Below are 22,949 nucleotides of genomic sequence, written 5' to 3' on the forward strand. Positions count from 1 at the left end.
TGGCTGCCTGCTCAATTGTGCTCATCACACTCATCGCCTCCTTCAGACTGTTTTTGCTGCAGATTGTTCGCTGTCCTCTCCTGGTAGGTGTTCTTCCCATCCTCCATTCTCCTCTTTAGCTCCCTCTAGACAGACTTAACTTCCTCCCTGTCCCAGAGCCTGAGAGCTCTTTTCTGCCTATTTAGAAGGGATTTGATGTCTTTGTCATCTGGAGTTTGTCCTTTGGAAAACAGTTTTTTTTGTTGGAATCTAAAGTGTCCACACAGACACTGAAGTAATCCGTAATGCCATGGGAGAGTCCTTTGATGTCCCACAGAGCAGGTTCAAGTCTGCGCATTCATTAACAGTCCAGGAGACCGTCACACACTCCGGAGACCAAACACTTACAGTCCTGACAGCAGCGGGTTTCTGCTTGACAGCAAAAAAGGATCATGTCATGGTCTGATTTGTAAGTAGAGGAAAAGGTGATGCAGCAAGTGAAACTTGCAACAAGCCGTAAACACAACAACATTATAAAGCTGTTAAAAATGTGTTAGCAAACAGATTTATTACACAGGTTTATTACACATCCAGCAGATAGTGAGAAACATTAGCATTTATTTGGAGTTGTGTTTCTGGCTACATGCAAATGTCCAGTTCCAATATTCACTCTGCTTTTAGCTCTGGTTTGGACTCCACCAAGTCCTGAGGGAAATATCTGGCTCTTCAGCAGCTAAATTCTCCACTTTGTTCATCAGCTAGTCACTAACTTTGTCTGTCTGCTGTTTGGTGGTGGGCAGGTAGTGTATGGTGGGTTTTAGAGTTTTTTTTTACTAAAGAGATTGAGCTGTAAGGGTGGCTGTGGCTCAGGAGGTAGAGCGGGTCGTCCAGTGATCACAGGTTGGCGGTTTGATTCCCACCTCCTCCTGTCCATATGTCAAAGTGTCCTTGGGCAAGACACTGAACCCCAAATTGCTCCTTATGGTTGGCCAGCACCCTTCGTGGTAGTGAGTATGTGTGTGTGAATGGATGAATGAGCAGCAAAAACCTTGTAAAGCGCTTTGGATAAAAGCGCTATATAAATGTAGCCATTTAACCATTTAACTACACGACTGAACCAAAACAGTAAAGTTCAAAAATACATATTTTTCCTTACCTGTTTTGCTATTTATCCATCTAGATTGTTTTAGTGTGAGTTGCAGAGTTTTGGAGATATAATGGAATTAGATGGCACTCGGCTTGTGGTGCTCACCAAAAAAATAATAATTTGAAAAACTCAACAGCATTGTCTGTTTCCAGAAATCATGACCCAGTTACTCAAGATAATCCACAGATTTGTTGTGAGCAGTTTCATGTAGGAACTATTTTCTTTCTACCGATAGTTCTTACATGAAACTGCTCACAACAAGGTGAGTTTTGGAGATATATGACTGTGTGTCGGGTAAACAAAATACCACATGTGCGAACAGCATCTTTAACAACACAGACTAATAAACACATATTTCACAAGGCTTGTCTTGGCAGAATCCAAGTGGAAAAGGTACCTTTGTGTCTTTGCCAACATTTAAAAGCTGTGAAAAGATTAAATTAAAGTTTACTACAGCATCTCCACTACCTGCTTCTGTTTATCAACTGCGATTCAACCTGCTACCTGATATGCCGCCTTCACACAATTTAAATGGGATTCCCCACCCTTTCACACCAGCACAACAAAAGGGAGCAAAGCCAAAAATCTTTCGCTATGTTTTCCCGCCCCAGCATTAAGCAAGTTCATCATATTAAGGAAGAAAGGATGCCATTTCTTGTGTCTTTAAACTGTGTTCGTGCTCGTTCTTTAAGTTGTTCGATTGTAGTTGAATTTACAGTAACTCAGTATCTTGCATTACACATTGGATAAAGTGTGTGCAAATTGAAGAACAGACAAGGAAGACAAGGTTGGAGTTGCCAGACGTAGTAAATTGAGGATTAAAAGAATTTGTCTTAGTCCAAGCAAACATACAGTGCAGTACAAGACATTTTGACATAATAATTCTGAACATCCATTTGATCTGTTTTTACTAAATCAAACTGTTTGCCTTGTTATGATCACTGATAGCAGATTATATTTTATCCACCTTTTTAGATGTCCTTCATTGTCACATATTAAAACAACACATTAAACAGATATCACATGGTAAATTACACATACAACACATATGTTGCTTAGCGGTAGAGAGATTTAATATTTAGAAGAGTCCGACCAAAGTTGATTGGTGCGCCCTGAGCATGCCTGCGGCCAGCCTGGTTTTTTTTTTTTTTTTTTTCTCACAACAAATCAGATATATCACACTGCAGACCTCCCACTGATGGAGACCAGCTGAGTCTGACTCACTCACACTGCTCCTGGGCTCACTGGTCACTGTGTTTTTAGCCTTCACAGACTCTCATCTGTGAGGATAACAATAAATACCCAGCTCCTCTCTCTGCTGTCCTCTCCATTCGCAGTCAAGGGGACCACAGAGGCGAAAACGCACTGCTGATGCACATGGAATAGCTAAAGAGTGCTGTGTGTGTGTCTCTGTGTGTGTGACAGTTCAGTAGTAGTTTCTATGTTTAGCTGATTTGCCAGCAGTAATGCATCAGAGCCTCTGTTTTTAGTTATTCTTTGTTTTACTGCAGGCTTCGCATCCATCTCTCCCCTCGTGTTTTCCCCTTTGTTTCTCTCTGTTTCCTCTTCCACTTCAAGCTGTTTCACCTGAATGATTTTCATTTGTGCTGTTTTCAGTGGGTTTTTAATGTCAAATAAAGTTTATAATGGGAAGGTGGACTGAAGCCAAAAACAACTTCCGAGACAAAATTGTCTTCACAGTTCATGTTACAGTATGTGTGTACAGTTGTGTCTTTGAGGAGTTTGTCTTCATCGCCTGCAGTGATTAAGGAACGTTTGTGATTTTTGTGATAAAAAGCTAATCTCTGCAGTAGAGCTCGGAGCACGGGAGCTCAGGGATGTTGACTGAACGTCTGACTGTTTATTCTGTCCATCGGGCTCATAGGACTGCATGGACACACACAAACACACGTCATTATCGCTACATGTGTTAGCGGTGTCATTCAGCTGTCAGTAACACTCAACAGCTATTCATTTGTAACAGTTTGCTACTTTGCCTTTTCACTCAGGCCTTCTCTTGTTTCCCAGCATCCCTCTCTTCCTCATTCAGTCTCTCTCTCTGTCTCCCTGTTGGTTCTGTCAATCTCTACATCGTCTTGCTCAAACAGCTCTCTTGCTAATAAAAAAACATAGCTGCTTTATATTCAGTTGTATAGCATGGCTGTTTGTTTCCATAATTCTTCTTTTCTTTTCTTTTGATTGTGCAAGTAGCAGTAGATTTAAGAGATTTAGCTCAAAGTAGAGACTAGAGCTGCAAACTTTAGACCTAATGACTTAAGACTTGACTACTCTGGGACTTGACTCCCTAAAGGTCTCAAGTAAGTCTTGACCTGCCACACACACCAAATCTCAATTTATTAGGTCTATGCATTGAAAGTACAAGGTCTCAGCTACACTATTGCTATACCACATTTTTGAATACTGATCATTAAATGACACAGCACATTTTCCTTTTAAAGTCCTAAAAGTATTGTATCTTGACTTGTACTTTGTTTATAAAGACTTCTGACTTGACTTGCCCTCATGTCATGGACTTGAGATCTGACTTGAAAAAATAGAGACTGAGAGAGGGTCTAGATTGCCTTCATGCTTAAGTTGTAAGCCAACAGGTATGTGAGATCCATAAAGTACTCAGGAAAGGGGAGAAAGTGGTTGGGAAAATAGCACAACATATATGCAATGGAATTACATCAGCAAGTGACCCATCCGAGGATTAAAAATGAACCTCCATGCTCAAGACTTGCGAGATTGAGAGACCTGATTTAGACCAGTCTAAAATTACTTGACTTGACTTGGACGTGCCCCAAAAGACCTAAAAACAGTGGTGGTTAGCGACACATGTATACAGTAGCATGTGTTTGGGGAACTAGAGACAAGCTTAAGATACACAGTTGGTGATTGATGCAATATGTGAAGGATAAGAAATGTTCACATACAATCTCCCTAGAGTATTAAGTGTTTATTTTTCCTTGCCTGAAGCTTAAAATACTGCCTGACTCATAATTTCTGTCCTACACCGGGCAACAGGTAATTTAATGTCAGGAAAATGCTATGAAATGTAATTTACATGAAGAATCCTTGTTTTTTATACTTAGAAAATACTTTAAAAATCACAGTGCTGCTCAGATGACAACCTTTGCTTGCCAAATTATATTATAAAGAGGTTAGAAAAGCATCTTGACAGAAGACAAGTCAGAATTGTGCATGCATAATATAAACATTCAGTCAATTTGCATTAAATGATCCTAGAAAACATAGATAATCAGATTATTTAGCTCACATTAGTATTTCATGATTTGTAAATGTAATATGTAATTCTGCAAAGACACTTGGCATTTGGAAACATGCTGCAAGGGAATCAAATAACACTATCATGAGGACTAGGTTTAAAAGACTTACAGGGGTGGACAAAATATCATGAAAACCTGATAATATAACATAATTCAATTTAACAGCCCTGCAACAAATTGACCGCTCGCTGAACCCCTCCCCTTAACAGAGATTGTCCAATCATAGCTTAGCAAACGTAAATAGAAACAGCAGGCCTGTCAAGCTTTGGATTTCACAACATGGTGAAGGAGTGTACATGGGGATGTAGTAAGAGCGATAGAGTTTGGAAGGTTGTGTCTTTTGTTTAGCCTTTCCAAAATCAAAAACACTAGAGAAAAAATGTAAGGAATGGATTAAACAGTGTGTCTGTCTGCTCTAATTTAAATGTTAGCATGCCTGGTTAACTGGCTTACTACAGTAACCTAGTGTTATTTACAAAGGCAAGGGACATGTCATCAGTTTACTACATTATTACAGGTTACATTAGAAAAATAACCATTCAGGACTGGAACATCCACTGCGTAATGATATAATGCGTAATGTATTATAATGTAATGTAATGCTCTTTATTTGGTTTGGGTAAGTTTACACTCCAGCAACTCCAGGCAAAGTTGCGTTTGGTAGCGTTACGTTTGCCAAACTAGTTATTCCTGAAATACTTAAAGTAAAGCATAGGCTACTGTGTGAAAATGTGAACATTAAAGGGGGAATATGTAAGATTTGGCCAGAATTTTAGTTTAAAACATTAAAAAAAATTAACTAACCTTATCAAAAGAATTTTGAAGTAACAGTACTGACGTCATGTCAAAGACGTCTATGTATTGTGTTGCAGAGATACAGAATCTACTGAAATTAGCATGCTAACCTGCTAGCCCCGGGCCGTCCTCTGTTGTAATATCATTTGTGCTTTAAGAGATAGTATAGCTCAAGTAGTTCCAGCTGGGAGTTGTGCGAGCGGCGAGTTCGCTACATTACACAAGCTCTTAGCTTTTTTAGTCTAATAAATAGGGTAAACGTACCTATTTTAGTTAAAATGAAAGTCTAATCTCTCATTTGAAATGTCAACAATTCATTTATACCAATTTCTAATGTTTTTATTGTTTATTTTGTCAAAATATGTCAAAAGTCTGGCATGGGCTTAATGGGTACCAAATAAGCCCACTTCATGATTTGTTGATAAATAAATATATATATTTAAAAAATCTTGACAATACAAACTTTTCTATTCAAATCTGTAATCTTTTAGCTCTCAATAGCTATTTTCATTTTATCTCCACTCCTATCCTATGGCCTGTAAATGGCATTTGAAATAGGCATGACCAGCCTTTCTGCTGTGCTGTCAATGCAGAAAAAACTAAACTTACAACAGATCTTCTTTGGAATGTGGCCAAAAAACTATTTGTGAACAAAATCTCAAAACTATGGAAATTATTCTTCAATACTTCATGTTTCAGTATGTGTTGTCATTTTGTCTGTATCTCTATCCTATGGAGTGCTGTTGGTATTTGAAATTCCACAGAAACAAAATAAAACTCACCAAAGCCGTCTTGGTTAAGTCTTTCCACTGTTCCAATGCTCACCAACTCTGGTTTGGTCAAAATAAATCCTTAATCCACCGCGTTAGATGTGAAAAATATTCTGGCTCTACACGCTGTTGCTGCTCTTCTCTGGAGAGTCCTTGTCTGAGCTGCTGTAAATCACCTCGGATGCCTTTGCCTTTTAGCATGATATCATGTGTGTAGCCTTCATGCGCATAATAATACCCTTTTACAGGCTTCTTGTTTTAAAACAAACCAGTTAAAACATTAAAAAGTCAGCTGGAGATCGAGTTTTTAACTAACTCACAGAATTTTAGCATTAGCTTGCACTAACTACCTACAGCTGATAAAATCAGTTAGCGGCAGCTGTCTTTTCAGCCGACAAAATACACTAGAAATAAGAAGTGATTGCTATTGCTATATGCTGTTGTTCACTAGTGAGATTTAAGACCTATTGTTTCAAAAAATTGTATCTTTGTGACGCTGATTATAAGTCTGTGTCCAACGTGTTAAATCGAGTTTGTGGTAATTATATTTTTATTTTATTTATTATTTTAAGTCTGTGGTGTGTGGAGGTGATGTATAGCATTTGTAGCTTGTCATATTTTGGTGGGGCTTGGACACAATAACAGGACCACTTTACAGTAACAGGTAGCTTTCTTTGCTAGGCTTTCTCATATTGTTTCATCTGAATTATTGAAGACTTTTTTATATCCCTTTAAAGACTAAAGACACACACACACCCACTCACACACAGCAGTCTACTAGACACTTGAGGATGAACAGTCATGTGACAGAGAGGACAGAGAAGGCTGTCAACTCTCTCCGTATGAGATTGAGTTTTTCCTGTGAGGCAGAGCCACAGATTAGCCTTGGAAATAGGAGCTCTTTCTCTCCATCTCCCTCTGTCTGTCCATCATTGACTTGCCAACTGTCAGATGTTGCTGTCATCCTCAGCCGTCCCTTCATCTGTCTCTCTAATGGGATTCCCCCTCTGTTTTCTCTTCACACAGCCCTTATTTCAACAATCCCTTGCTTTTCTTTTCTCTTCTGCATCCCATTTCTCTATCTACCTCTCCTCCCCCTCTGACACACATAGAGCTTTGAGGTGTCCTATTAATTGTGTTATATAAATCCAATTTTTATTATTATTTAACGAGTTTCACTTTACCACAGTAACCAGGGGAAAAAGCTGAGTGCAAACTTCATTCCCACTCCTGTTTTTTTCTTTCCCGATGCTGCTTAGCTGTCCCTGTTTGGGGTTTTTAATGTGGCAGACTGTCAGTCTGTGCTGCTGCCAAACCATTTTCAGAAATGTCTAACCTTTGTCATTCTAACCACCCTCTGTCTCCACCCGCCCCTTCCTGTTCCCTTCTCCCCTTTTTTCTTTCTTTTTGATAGTGATGTGAAAAGCAAGCTGAGACTGAAGGCTCAGCTGGTTCGGAGAGGTCCGCCATCTGCAAAGGTAAAAAGTTTTCCTCCTCCTTTCTTTGCCACTGTCTGTTTTCCATTCTACTCTGTCTCTGCTTCTGAACGCCAACCTTCGCTGCTGCATGAGAAGACGTCAGCAGAATACAAAACATTTCTTTAACGGTCCAGACAGTAAATGGCATGCAGCAAATATTAAGAACAAACTTTACACCTACAGTATTCTTAAAAGGCTTGCATGGAGTCGTACAAATGTACACACACACACACACACACACACACACATGCACTAGAGGGAACGGGATATTCATCATGTGATTTACCCTTTATTTCCTTTGGGAATACATTTATGACACTGTGTGTGTGTGTGTGTGTGTGTGTGTGTGTGTGTGTGTGTGTGTGTGTGTGTGTGAGAGAGAGAGAGAGAGAGAGAGAAACCTATTTTCTTTTCCCTTTATGAGAAATTGTGAGCTGTCAAAGGTTTATGGGTTGCAGCCACCCAAGGACAGCAGGATTTGTAACACAAAAACAGAGATGCTCAATGTACATGCTCAATGTACATACATGCAGCTTAAAGCTGTGATAATGCTACAGTTCATCATGTTTACCTTATTGAACATTACAGTGTATATTTTGTGGCATCTCGCATATCAAGGTCTGTTTTCACCCCTGTCTCAAAATAGCAGTATGAAATGCAGTTCATACAGTCTGTAAGGGAGGAGCACCCAGAGTGTTAGCAGCAGGTTAGCAGCTGTGCTTCAGTGTTGAGGTTCCTTCAAATTACCAAATGAATTCTCTCAAATTAATATTGTTAAGTTGCCAGTTACACACACCAGTCACACCTGGAAACTGCCCAGTACAACTACAGTCTGACCTGTTGCTCACTGAGCAGTGTGGATCAGAGGCAGGTTAAGGGCCCTTAAGGGACATCTCAGCAGATTAATCCTGCCAGTCAAGGGACAGAGCTATCATTGAGGACGCTGAAGTCAAGCAAATTTTATTTATATAGCCCAATATCACAAATCACAGATTTGCCTCAGGGGGGCTTTACAATCTGTACAGCATACGACACCCTCTATCCTTATACCCTCGCACCCCCTGGACCCTGAGGCTACATCCTTTTTCTTTTGGGGGTATATAGTTTGGGGGTTTTAGCAACCTGGGGGTAGTTACATTCTACACACTTAGTGGATATTTTATACTGATTCCAGTATGTTTAGACTCAGTATATTTAAATGTTGGGTAAACATTCAAGAATTTGTCCACCCTGAATGTTATTCCAGGCAGTGTGGAGAAGGCTTTGAAACAGCCTTCATGTTTCAGACCCTTCAAGCTGGGAAACATTTCAAAGAAATATAACTAAAGAGTTCACAGAATAAATGAAATATTTAAATTATGAAGAGATTTTAAAGACTCTCTTTTTGGTGTTGGTTACAGCCCTAAGCAGGGATTGAACTGTTGGTCACTAACCTGCTTCACTAACCTTTAGTCTACTGCTACAGTGGATGTTGTTTCAGTTCTCATTTTTAAATCTCTACTAGCTATTTTTGGCTGCTATCAGTTAGGTGCACATGTGCCGCTGTGTAATGCAGGACATGACAACATCTTGGACAAAGTGGACTTAAATCTAAATGAGTTTCGCTGGTAGTCTTGTTTTGATGTTGGAATATGATTCAGGGATTAACTTGTGTTATCTATGATAAATATGTTATATTAACAACGGGTCACATGACTTGTATGTGAAAGGGGTCGCTTTTAGTGATGAACCCACAGAGAATTATCATCTGACTCTACAGTTCGCTCCAACTCTACAGATCGTTTTTTTGGTTTTACAGCCCAGAATGTTTCTGTTTTAGTTCAGTCTCTAATCATTTCCAGCCGCTGCAAGCAGCTGTCTTCAGTGAAAAAGCTCAGATAAATCCACTGTACACTACCTGACCAGCGCCAAACAGCAGACAGACAAAGTTAGCAACAAGCTGTTGAACACAGTGGACATTATAGCACCTTAAGAGCCAGATATTTCCCAGGAGTTGGTGGAGACCAAAATGAGAGCTAAAACAACTAGAGCAGAAGAACTCAAAGTGAATATTGGATTTACATTCGCCTGGGGGCCAAAAACACGACTCCAAACGAATAATATAATTAATTAATTATGCTTTTTGTCTGCTGGATGTGTGACCAGGAAATTGTTTGCTAATAAGTTCCCCATATCGACTTAAAGCGAGACTGTGTTACTTTTGTGAGAGGAAATAACACATCTTCCTCATACAAATGAAAAGCTTTATTCATAGGCAATAAAAGGCACTTGTCCTAATTCAATACACTTTGCTGCCACAGCCTTACTTGGTCTGCTACGACCAGTAGCTTATGGTGGCTAATGTTAGCTAATGTTAGCAAACTTCAGATAGATATTGATATGCAACTGACATTAGTGAGCCACTTCACAGACTTTATGACATTTCTCTACTTGTACTACTGTTACATTACATTTTAGAATTCACCATTACCCTGTAGTTGCCACTTGTGGCCACAGTGGCCACTTTAAAAGGTGATATTGTGTCAGTGTTGTTTTCATAACTTGTTTCTGCTGCCCCCATGTGGCCAAAATATCTGTTATTGCAGGTTTAACATCCCTTTATAACGTACTTCATGAGATAACAGATTTTTTCTCCATTCTGTTCAATTGTATGCAGTAATAATTAAATAAATTATTTAAATTATCAAAATTATACCTCAGAAACCTGCCAGGCTCCATTGTCAATCAGAGCTGCGCACAAATAAAGATTCTTGAAACTAAATTAACAGCAGGAGATTTTGCAGATCTTGTTACGATAATATCTGTCTTGTCTGCCAGGATCAATAATCTCTTCAGCTGCACCTTGGACTCTAAATTGCAATCACAGTTGCACTGTGAGAAGTCGTCAGTCAAACCTGGAGTAATCACAGAGACCATCGACAACATTCATGTGAAGCTGGAAAATCGTGGTCTTCATCACTGAGGGGAGGGACAAGATAGAGATTGAGAGAACATCATTATCATCAGTTTCATCGCTTATATTGTCACTGTGACCTTCATCATTCATCAGTTTAATCATAATCATCATTATTTCAACCTCCACAACTGTGCACACCATTGTTTCTCCGTCCGTCCCTCCATTATTCTTCCAGACTCACATGTGGCCTCCTGCGCTCGTCTGTCAGCATTTACACACCAGGATTCAAGGCTTTTCTATTTCCATCCCTAATGCATGTGAATGACCTGTTTGTGAATGTCTGTCTGCGTATGTGCATGTGTTTGAGAGGATGTGTATGTGTGAGGGTGTGTGTAATGAGGTGATTTTTATCCGTCCGCCTTGTCCTGTCAAGACCGCAGATTCAATTTGTGTGTTGAGACAGAAAGAGAAAGATAGTGTGTGTGTGAGAGCGAGTGCGAAATTCCTGCCTCATCTTCGAGCCCAGAATCAGAGATGGATGCAGAGATGAATGCTATTTTTGCCATTCTGTGTTTACCTCTGTGTGTATGGGGGGGGGGAGGAGATGGAGAGCTCAAATTTAACAACTTGGCACAAGCTTGTGTGTGTGAGAAAGAAAAGAAAAGCGTTAGAGGGAGGAAAAGGGGGCAGGAGAGAGCAAGAGGGGTGGATAGGTGTGAACAGGGGAATGTGTGGAGAGATGAGTGATTTTGGTAAGAGTGGAATTTCAGATTACAAGAGGGCAGATATATCTGACAGGAGAGACAAGTGCTGCTCCGTGCGTCTTGTGGAGCCCAGTGGGCAGATGAATAAATGATACATGCACACAAAAACAATACATATGCCCCTTTAGACTCAGAAATTGGTATTTATTAAAAGAAAGTCATGATAGACGCACATATTTTCTCATCAGTGCGTACAGACTTCTATGTGATATGGAATTTGGGTTTAAATCAAAAAACACACTGGTAACACTTTACTTTAACCCTTTGCCAGTTTATTCGGTACACATAGCTAAAATTAATGCAGTCTAATGCTGCAATAAATCCTCCGTGAAGATTATAGTGTTCAGTTTTTGTTGAAACAGTTTTAGAGAGGTGTTGATTCAACTTAATGATCATTTTGGAGGATATAGTTTGTGGTGCTGCTGAATTGTATTGCTACAGAGTTGTTTGTTATTCAGCCTAACCTCAGTGCATGGGCTGGACAAAATAATAGAAACACCTGCCAGTATAACACAATACAGTTCAACAGCAACACAAACTCTAAAGCCTCCAAAATGACCTTAGAAGATGAGCTCTTACAATATCCACTTGTAGCAACTTTGTATGGTTATGTTTGGGCACTTAGAGCACTTTGGAGCACTTTGTTGACGTCTAATACAGAATAATTCAACAGTGACTTGAAGCACAAGTGCTTATTTTGTTAACATTTAACCAAAACTACAGCCTTTTCCTAACCTTCGTCATATTCTTTTTGTTACCTAAACCTAACCACACGCAGGACTCAGGACGTGAACCCCGGTGTCTTGCACTTAAGTACTTGCATAATCTGTGTGTGATACATAAATGGAGAGCTTCATTCAATTTAAAAAACTTTGTCTGTGACCCCATTCCAGGCAGCGTTTATGTTTACTGCACAATGTAACTGGGAAAACAAATTAGTAACATATAAAAGTAATTTCTAAGAGACAGGGTTGAGCAGACAGACAGGCTAAGGTGCCGGCTCCAACTCCAACTATTGCACAATATTCATAAAAGAAACCTTAATAACACATCCCTTAATAACATTCTGCTTTGACTTGAGACTTGACTTGGACTTGACTGCTTTAAGACTTTAAGAGTTATTTGAGACTTGCCTTGACTTTGAAACTTGACTTTAGACTTGAAAGCAAAATAAAAGTACTTGTACATTTCAAATTCTGACCTGTTAAAATCCTGGAACAATAAAAATAAATACAATAGCAACACTCTGGGCTCGCATGGTCACAGCTTGAATATTTACATGCCATGCATTAAAAGTACTGCATTTGTTTTTTATTTATTTCAGTTATGTAAAACACAGCTGTAAAAGCAAAATTTTCCGATGCTCTGTCACTTTAATGGTCAACATTACAAGATCTGACTTGACTCATACTCATGCTGATAGAACACGAGATACAAACAACTCTGGCACTTGCTAATCAAAGTATTGCCATGCAGTGCCACCAGTGGTCAAAAACTCCACAGTGTCCATTTAATCTGCTCACAAGGTTGAGTCATGAGGTCTCAATAGAGTTTCACACAGTGTAATTTCTACAAGCATGATTTTTATTCCAGCAGGAGTAAATAGCTTTCCACACTGTCAGCCCAAACGTGCAGTAAAACACACATCAGATCATAAATTATACCTGCTCCTGAGTGATCAATCACGAGGCTGTTATGACTCGCAGTATGTAATGGTGCGTAATGATACAATAGCTGCTGCGGGGCTGTTAGTGTATGCTGACTATGCAAGACCGAAGACAGAGCTAGTCTTATTTTCTGGCGTATGATGATGATTTAAGTTTATCCTCAGAGCAGGTTTAGTAGATGTGTGTCAATGTTCATTTATGGTGGAGGCTATGCTCTGCATAGGTTGAGCTTGTTATTTTTTTAGCTTATATAAAACAAAAACCCGTCCAGGAAGTAAAAATAGTGTTGAGTGAGATTTGTAGAAAATCAATATGAAAAGATCTGAGTGAAACTCGTGTCTAATCAGCTGCTCATTGGTGTTTTATCCATATTTTTCTCTACACTCTTTACTTGAAACATTTTTTTAACTGTGCTCCTCACAAAAAGATGTTGTTTACTACAAACTATGGTGAATAGCAGCAGAAAACACAACAATATTTGGGTGTATGGCAACATAAAATTCAGGTGAAAATCAGTTCAAACCAGTCTTCATTCGGGAAAAAAAGTATTTTTCTGTGAAAATTGGAAAAAATGTTTTATGAAGGCAAGGTTTCAGGAACCTGGGGAATGCATGTTTTTAGCTTTGAGCATACAAATCTTTTCTTGTCTCAAATCCTCTGTTTCATGCATCTGTACCCTGGACTTTCTCAGTCTTTTCCTTAATCTGACAGATAGCATAGAATCACGTTGATTTGATAAAGTAGGAAGAAGTGTGCACAGCCTCATATGATATCATTAAAGTTGTCTGACATCTCTCAGGTTGGGTGTAGGCTCCAATAACCATCCAAATTAGACGAGTCGTAGCAGCTCGCAAGGCAGATCCATCTTGGTTTATTGATAAAGCGCAGCGGCAGCAGACACATTTCAGCACTCATCAGCACCACACTCTAATTATCCATGTATTTACCTGACTGAACAGGTGCTACGTGTGCCATTAGTAAACATCAATATATTTTTGTCAAATGAATTGCTATACGATGATATAATTACAAAGGAAACCATAGTAAAGACAGTGGATAGCTTCTATTTTTCTTGTTTGTGTGATATTTGTTCAAATTAAGAGCACATTTCCCAGAAATATTGTTGTAAAGATGTTGATTTCTGTCTTCTTTCCTCTCTGGCATATATTTGCATACATTTATTGTCTCTTTGGATTTGCTGCAGGAGATAAAGATTTATTTTCCTACAACCTTTTCATTCCCCTCAGATTCTAAAACAGCAATAAATCTGTTTATCTGCACTGCACAAATCTCCATGTTATCAAGGCATTCATTGTCGTAAAAGTTTTAATATTTGAACAAAAAAAAAACCCTGCCAGGTCAGTGAGTTTAAACCTGTTTCCAATACAAATTGACTGTTTTAAACAGTTAAAGTTGACTTTTTTATGTCTTCTTTCAAGATAATCATGCTTATGTTTAGAAACTTCTTGATAAAAGCGGATTCATACAGGAAGCTGGACGAAAAAACCTCAAAGCACTTGCAGATTGTTTTACACTTGTTTTCAGAAATAAGACATTTGTGGCTCTGTGGCTCAGTAAAAGACAAACATTTGTCCAAAAAGATGGTGGTTTGCTCAATGAGTTAATCTTGGGATGCACTCAACAAACACACACTGGTGCAAGTGAACAAAAAGGGTTGAAAATTTACAACATGTACAAAAGAGCAAACGTCACAGTCACATGTAGAGGAGCAGAAGTAATGTGGAGTTTTGAATGAATGCATAAAAAGGTCAGGTATTGTCTCCTGATTTGAACCCTGATAAAGACCTGCCGAGGTTGACACATCTGTTATTTAATTGTTTCATGAGCAGGCTTTTTATCAAAACATTACTCCTTCTCCTCTACATGTGAGTGCCTGAAGTTTGCTCTTTTGTACATGTTTAACAGACAAAAAATACTAGATGTTTTGCAAGTGTAAGTCCCCTCTGTTTTGTGCTTGAGATCGATACTGTACTGTATATATCCCATGTAATCCACTCCAGAAGAACATAGAGGAAAAGTAAGTGTAGTGGCTGCCAATCCTCTCGTGATAGTTTCTTTTGTTTAACCTCATTATACTAGCGTATCAAAATTAAGGTGGTAATGATGTGTTTATTTTAAAATGACAAGCTTAGCGAAAGCAACAGCACATGCATCTGAGGAAAAAATGTCCTGAGAAGATCCTGTCAGCATCCTTGTGGTTCATTTGTCTCCGCAGCGTGGTGGTGACAGGTGTAGAAAGAGAGACAGACAGGGCAAAAGACAGACAGAGAGAAGTCGATGCAGAGCCTGCTGACAGTTGAAAGAAGATCAAAATCAGCCACATAACTTCTCCTCGCTTTTAAACAGGCCCACACATCCAGGCCGCACGTGCTCAGACGCCTCCGAGATGTGACAGACGATCGTCTAGCAACACGACACGCGAGGGAAACAAAACTGAAAACAAACAAAACGAATCACAAAGTATGAGGAGGTGCATTTCGTATGCAGAGGAACTACCAGGAACAAGAGAGAGGGACAGATCATAACAGATGGAGGGTCTTGGATGACTTGAGACAAAAGTGCTTCTTATCTACCTAGTTCTATGAAAAAGGAAAAACCAATGAACAAATAATATAAACAGTGATGAACAGATAAACAGAGTTGCAGCTGGAAAGTTTCTGGCTATGCGTTTATCTTTCATACACAATCACACAAACATACATGCACTCCAAAAAAAAACACACAAACACTTTAAAAAAAGTTATGGAATATTTTGAATTAAAATCAGATTTCCAAGTATGCACGTGCTTTGGGGCAACAAAGATTAGCCTCAAATAGCTTTTTATCTGCTGGAAATTAGCATCTTTGCCTGTATGTATTTGCTAAAGTCTCTTAGAGTGTGTCTTGTCCTAAAGCATCTAATTTGAATTCTTCAAATGTGAAATTTGCAAGGTGGGACTCACACTCACAGACAGATGTCTCTTGGGATTATGCAAATGGTCAAAACCTAGCTGTAAATCTGCAGCCTAGTCAGATCTTTTCCACCCAGCACCTAAAACTGTATTAAATCTTCCCTGGTACATTATTTTGGTGAGGAAAAATGACTAATAGAATAATCTCCCGTCATCGCTTTAGAACCAGCCTCTAAGCTTGTCACAAATCCAAAACAATGCCCGTCTGAGGCAGAGGAAAACCAAAAATAAGCTGGCGCAGATGGGTTTTTTGTGGTGGGGAAGGCAGGTGAGGTGCAGTGAAAGAAAGAGCTCATTTTACGCATTAAACAGTGTTTGAGATATAAGTCCTGCGATAGCAGACATAAATATAAGGTGCTTCAGCTGGAATAGATTTGTAAAAGTGCTCAACAATGTTTCACCACATGAATATTCATCTGGTAAAGTTCTTCCCTGATTCAGGCAAATTATTTTGATTTTAAAAGCATATTTGGTATACTTTGCATTTGAATAGTGGTGGGGAAAGTATTCAGATCTTTACTCAAAGCAGCTATAATCAATATTTTTATATTTACAAAGGATCAAATGACTATGTGTAAAGTGAAAGGTGTCGCTCGTAGTGACTGATGGAGAGTTGCCACCTGACTCACGCTGCTCTCATAGCGTTGTTTTCGGCCTCAGCAGGCAGCTATTTTCAGCTCTAAAAACCCCCTGTACGCTACCTGCTCAGCACCAAATGTCTGACAGACACAGTTAGAAGCTATGTTAAGCTAATGAGCCAGATATTTCCCCTGAGAAGTTGGTAGAGACCAAAAACAGAGCTAAAACGAATGTACATTTAAAAAGTATTAAACTTTTGTTGTCTCTCCCAAGAAACTCCCGTAATTTGCATGGCCCTCAAACTTTATTATGAATACACGGATCCAAGTTTTGCATGTTTGTCTGACGTCACCCAAGTTGAAACACATCTACACACACAATCCACACACTACATACAATTTCAACCCATCTGTTACCGCAACCTGGCAACCCACACCCCGATCCAAGGGGCTAAGTTAACGTTAGCTGTTGTCAAAATGTCAGGGCATGACAGGTATGCAGTGGTTATAGTGAAACAGCAGCAGTCATGTTTTGACCACCTGGTGAATCTGAGTCCAACATTCACTCTCTTTTAGCTCTGTTTTTGGTCTCTAACAACTACTGATCTGTCTCTTTAGCTGCTAAATGCTTCACTGTGTTCACAAAATTAGTCGCTAACTTTGTCTGCCTGCTGTTTGGTGCTGAGCAGGTAGTGTACAGTGTTTTTTTGTGTTTTTTTACTGCCCTGTGTAGCTGAAAATAGCACTATGTGAGAAGAGAGTGAACCGAAACAGTAAAGTTGCAGACAACTGTTTAGACAACTAAACAATGAGCTGAAACTCACTAAAAAGCTCCATAAAGCAGAGGGGAGCTGAAGATTCAGGTGATAATTTTTTTTGAAGGTTTATCACCACGAGTGACCCCTTTCACAGTGTCACATTGTCATTTGATACATTGTTAGTGTAAAATATCGGTTATAGCCACTTTAAAGTTTCAAAAGTAAAAGTACTCATTATGCAGCAGAATGGCTTGTGTGTCAGTGTTTTATTGCTAAAAGCATGAAGTGTAAGCATCACTTTAATGTTCTAGTGGGTCTTGGTGAAGCTAATTTAACTACTTTATATAATGTAGGGTAGTTTAATCTATACCAATGCGTCATGTTCTAAAAGCTGATCATATGGTTTATATGTAAAATCTTCTTCAAGCAACTACAGCTGCCAAATTGTGGGTCAAAAGTGTAATATTTCCATCTGAAATGAAGTGAAGTAGAGTTATAAAGTAGCAGAACATGAAATACTCAAGTAAAGCACCTCAGTTACCTCAAATTTGTGCTTGAGTTAATGTACCTGGTTACATTCCACCACTGCATTTGAATTAGAGCATATTGTTGTGTTAATAATAGCTACATGTTCAAACATACAAATGTAAAGGTTACTTGCTGCTATAGGAACAGGCTGTCCCACTGGTACATCATACAAGTGTGTGTGTGTGTGTGTGTGTGTGTGTGTGTGTGTGTGTGTGTGTGTGTGTGTGTGTGTGTGTGTGTGAGAGAGAGAGAGAGAGAGAGAGAGAGAGAGAGAGAGAGAGAGAGAATTGAAAAGGACGGAATTACTCAGTGGGAGAGGCTTTGTAAGGTTCTGTATAATATATCCCATGTTTTCAGGAAAATGTGACACCTCAAAGATAAGAGCATCAAATCATCAAATGTGGTGGATTTTCCTGCTGCTCTAGAAGTGTTAAAGTCACAATTTTCAAGCATGTCAGAGCTGAATTATGAAGAAATATCAACAAAATGCATCCAGAAACAAACTGAAGTCTGACTTCTATCGGGGACTAATATGTCAAACACAGCTGGTTTATCTGTGAAGGAAATAAATGTTTTTCTTCGAGATATGGGCAAAACACATTGATACAAAACATCATAAATCATTATGAAGAAATTCAACTTGGAGAAGATTACAGTTATATCATATTCCTTTATTTTTTGGTTCTAGTTTCATCAAATTTGACATTTGTTTGAATTAATCTCAGGTAACACTCAACAACCTCAGACTTTATGGGTGTACTTCATCTTCAGCGGACGTGTAAAAACAGTAGCAGGCATTTCGATGCATCTGAGTGGTGTTGAATGGCCCTTTTAATATGTGCATGTTCGCCAAGTATTCAATTGCTGAAACATAATACAGAGAATATGAGGAGGTTGGCATAACAGAGAAGGAAGCGGTGGTGAAATATGACGGTGGTCAAACAGATTATTAGCAGCTTGTTGTGTCTGAGTGGAACTGTAACCGTGGAAATGAAGCTTTGATGCAGCACCTCCAGCTCGCTCAGAGATGTCAATCAAACTGTGTTATGCTGGTTGAGTAAGCGATTCTTCACAGAGTATTTACACAAAGAGTGAGAAATGATTTCTTAGCTGTTTCGAATGTAGAACTGTTTTATTGTATTATTTTGGCAAATTTTTTGAAGTGCCTTTTCATCAGCAACATCACCCAAGAAGACCATTTCCAATTGCAATTCTATAGCTTTATTATTGTCTAACCTCAGCAGTTTACTGTCACTAAGTAATTTGAGTACTGTGTATGGACAAAGTATGTGGACATGAGAGCATTACACCCATATGTGAACACTTCCAAAACCATGGTCATTCATCTGCTGTTGTAACAGTCTCCACTACTCCGGGAAGACTTTCCTCAAGATTTTGTAACAAGGCAGCAGGGATTTGCTCCCATTCAGTCACAAGCACATTAGTGAGGTCGACCACTGATGTTGGGCGATAAAGCCTGGCTCGCAGTCAACAACGGTGTTGTGTGGGGTTGAGGTCACAGCTCTGTACAGGCCAGTCAAGTTCTTCCACACCAAAATGGGAAAACTCTTTCTTTATGAAGGAGTGTACTCATACTAAGAGTTAAGAGCTATTAAGTCAATACCTTTCAAAAAGATCCATATCAATGGTTTGGTTATTTTAGGCAACTACAACTACTTGGTTAAGGTCAGGGAAAGATTGTCTTTATGGTTAAAAGAAAATAATGTTAACTGTTGGTAGACAGGACTCCAACTTTGGTCACTAGTGTCAAAGTCACGTGCTTTGTAGACCCAACCATCCACCTAAACCCTAAAGTTGCCAGATACCTTTCAAAGAGACTACAGTGTTAATACAGCAGGGGTCTTGATGCAGAGGGCTCCAGCAAAAAAACAACACAGGGTTGTCCAGTAAAACTTTGGTTAAACCTGCATTAAATTAAATTATTTTTTTGTTTGGCTACTTAGAGTGGCAGAGACAAGCTTCAAACACAATACCGATATATTATCAATTCTTAACTTGTTATGGCAAACGTATGCAAGCAGTTGCCCATTTACACATTCAGCAAATATGTACGGAGCAACATTAGAATTCGTTTGTAGTCATGTTTGTGTCCACCACCTGATGAATGTAAGTCCAATATACACTCTTCTTTTATCTCTGGTTTTGTCTCCACCAACTTCTGAGAAAGATATCTTCCTCTTTAGCTGCTAAATGTTCAACTATCTTCACCAGCTAGTTGATAACTTTATCTGTCTGCTGTTTGGTGCTGTATAGTAGGTGTATCAGAGCTTTTTCATTTAAAACAGCTGCCTGCAGCGTCTGAAAACAATGCTGATGAGTGAATCAAAACAGTAAAGTTGCAGGCTGTAAAACCAAAACAAAGAGCTGAAAGACTCTGAAACACTCCACTGAGCTGAGAGCAACTGCAGAGTCGCATGATAATTCTCTGTGGGTTCATCACTATGAGCAACACCTTTCACATACACGCAGTCATTTTATCACATTGTTAATATAAAAAATATTAAGTATAGTAGCTTTAAACTTTTGCAGAAACACAGTGCAACAAGTATACATTGCTGTCAGATTACTTTCTAACACTGTTCACTAGACCTCTCAGGACAAAAGAGAAAATGTTGGCTTTTCTGATATCTTTACAGAGTTGTAAAGTTCTAAAATACTGCTGTTTTGGTGTTTGACACGCTTTCAAACTTGTGGATGTATCACTCAAACCAGACTTCCTGGATTGTATTTTATCTTCTCACCAGTACCTATGGCATCATGCCTTCACCAATGCAGTCCCTTGTGCTTTTCTAAACACAGCTATATTTATCAGTCTGAACGCAGCTCAAGAGGTTTTGCAACATCATGCTACTTCCTCCCTTGCTACCGAGAGGGGTCAGTCATTGTTCACATGGCTGCAAGAAGTCGCATGCCAGGAATACATAAACATTGGTCGTTTTCAGCAACCGGTACTGGCTGTTTTCAATTAAGGACAGTATCATTACATGTGTGATAGAGATGACAAGAATCTTTTGTTTAACTCATCTCGTTCACAATCTCTCCTTCCCCGCCATCGCAAAACCTGCCACTCTCTGTTTCTCTTTGACTCTCCTTCCTCTTCTGTAACTGCATGAGTTTGTGTGAGAGAGTTTTTGTGTGTATACGGGATGTAAAAACACATTTATCATTTATTGTGCTTGCTGGGGCTTGCCTTTCTCCTTTTTCCTTTCCAACTCACGTGTGAATGTGTTTGTGTGTGTACTCATGTTGGGGAGGGGTGAGTTTGCTTGTGTGAAAGCATTTTGTTTCAACAAAATCATGTTTTATGTATGTAATGCATGGAAGCATTGCAGCTGGAATGCATGTCTTACCAAATCAACAAGCTATGCATTAAAACTGTGTGTGTGTGTATGTTTGTGTGCTGGTGTGGACAATTCAGTGAAGCAGTCTCCTTAGGTCAACAGATTTTATAAGGTTTAGACAAAAGGGTTACAGAGTCACATCTTAGTTACTCACACACACACACACACACACACACACACACACACACACACACAAACACAGACACAAAAGTTCTCTGTGCAGGGTCATTCCAATCACCACTTGAGTCACAGTTGCAATGAAATGACCTTGGCGAGGTTTCTGTAGGCTTGTATGGAGTCGGATGAAGCTCCGGCGTGATGAGGTGTTGACCTCTGCTGACGCCTGGTTGGTATCTGCTTTGTGTCTCATGTCACAGAGCAGCTTTCCCACACACTCACAATACAAGTTAGGAAGCGGATACACAGTTTTGTTTGTCGTTTCCACAAACTGAAAATAATGAGGCTGCTGGTTCCCATGATACCTGACTGGCCGGGTCTCCCTCCACTCACAGCCAATCGAGTGGCGGACACCCGCTCATTACAGCTTAAGCAGGCATGCACGCATTGATGTCCACACCCACACACACACACAAACACACAAACAGAGAGAGAGTCTGACTTCACCTAATGCTGATTTAGCAGCACATACCATCTGTCTAGAATGATTAACCTTTCCATCAATCACTGGTTTCTCCATTATCCAGACACACATTTACAAAGTAGGCACACGCTGGCTCTCACATGAACTGAGAGAGAGCAGCAACACACAAATATAAACATGATATAAGAAATTTTGTTTTTATCCTCAGTGTTTTTAAAAAAAATGCATTATTGGCTGCCACTGATACAAGTTTATGGAATTTTTTGTTTCTATTTCAGTGGGCTCCTACGTGAAACAGTATTCAAAGCCCCATGAGGGAAATTGTGATTTGTGATATTTGTGACTTGACTTGACTATTCTTTGTCAGTTAGAACAACACTGGTTATTCTACAGGAGATATTTCCATATTTGTGTTTTGTCCACTCGTCCTCACACTGCATTGAAGTGGATGGGGTTCTGTTGGAAACACACTAATCAGAATTTAACAACAGAAGAATTAAGGTGCTGTCAGACAGTGAGCTGCTATTGCTGCGTCTGCCATCCAGCAACATTTGTGTTCTGTGTTATGAATGGGCGGCAGCAGAATGCAACTCCGCCGCTTGGGCTACTGGCAACCTCTGATCCTACAAGCAGCTACAGGCTGCTGCTGTTAGTTTTATTTTATAACTTTACTTAACAGAGTGGGCTCTAGCAAAAAGAGGCAGCAGTTAGCAATATGACCAGGGTGTGAACTACAGGGAAGCCAGGGGGAGCTTGGCTCCTGTTAATAAGACATGAGCTCCCCTGAAAACATGATTTGTGAATTTCTGGGGAGTCTCTGAAATATTGATAATATGCAATTTTTGCCATGCATTTCTATTTTTCTGTATCTTTATCATCATGGATCACGCATAAAATTGATCATGCATACTGTATGTGTGTTGTTATAGGCTGGTTTGTTTATACGTGACCCTCGCATTTGATGTCTTAATTGTACAGAGAAATTATTATGCTCATCTGTAAGTAATGGGTAACTTTAACTGTTGTTGATGAGGACTCAATGCCTTGTAGGCAGCCTGGTCTGCTCTGTTTTTGATAATGCTCATACATTTGTTTCATACAGTTTCTACATATTGTTCCTCATTTCCATCATTTATCTCAATTGCTGTCGCCACAGCAGAGGTTGTCTCTCTATCTGTCAACACAGCAGCAACCTGGATAGCAGGTGAGCAGCATTTCCATTACGTTCGACCTCCCAAATTCAGACACCAACTCACTGGTGTCTGTCACACACAAACACACACATGCAGACACACACAAAGCGAACAACACAAGCAGACAGGCATGCAGAGACACAAACATCTTGGCAGAGTTATGGGTTGTAT

At 39.5% G+C, this 22,949-nt stretch overlaps 1 protein-coding gene across 3 annotated transcripts in view; it reads left to right on the top strand.

The window, feature by feature from the left end:
* The window catches only part of LOC122873631 (protein ELFN1-like), a 107,432-nt gene that overhangs the window by 62,218 nt on the left and 22,265 nt on the right, over positions 1-22,949 (top strand). For 2 of the 3 annotated variants that reach the window (XM_044190605.1, XM_044190606.1), the window contains exon 2: positions 7,396-7,459. The exons of the other annotated variant lie outside the window; for it this stretch is intronic. The gene's annotated coding sequence lies outside the window, so the exon portion shown is untranslated. The remainder of the gene's footprint in view (positions 1-7,395; positions 7,460-22,949) is intronic. 3 annotated transcript variants of the gene reach the window in all.

This window comes from Siniperca chuatsi, linkage group LG3 (assembly GCF_020085105.1).
Source record: "Siniperca chuatsi isolate FFG_IHB_CAS linkage group LG3, ASM2008510v1, whole genome shotgun sequence".
Classification (NCBI taxonomy): domain Eukaryota; kingdom Metazoa; phylum Chordata; class Actinopteri; order Centrarchiformes; family Sinipercidae; genus Siniperca; species Siniperca chuatsi.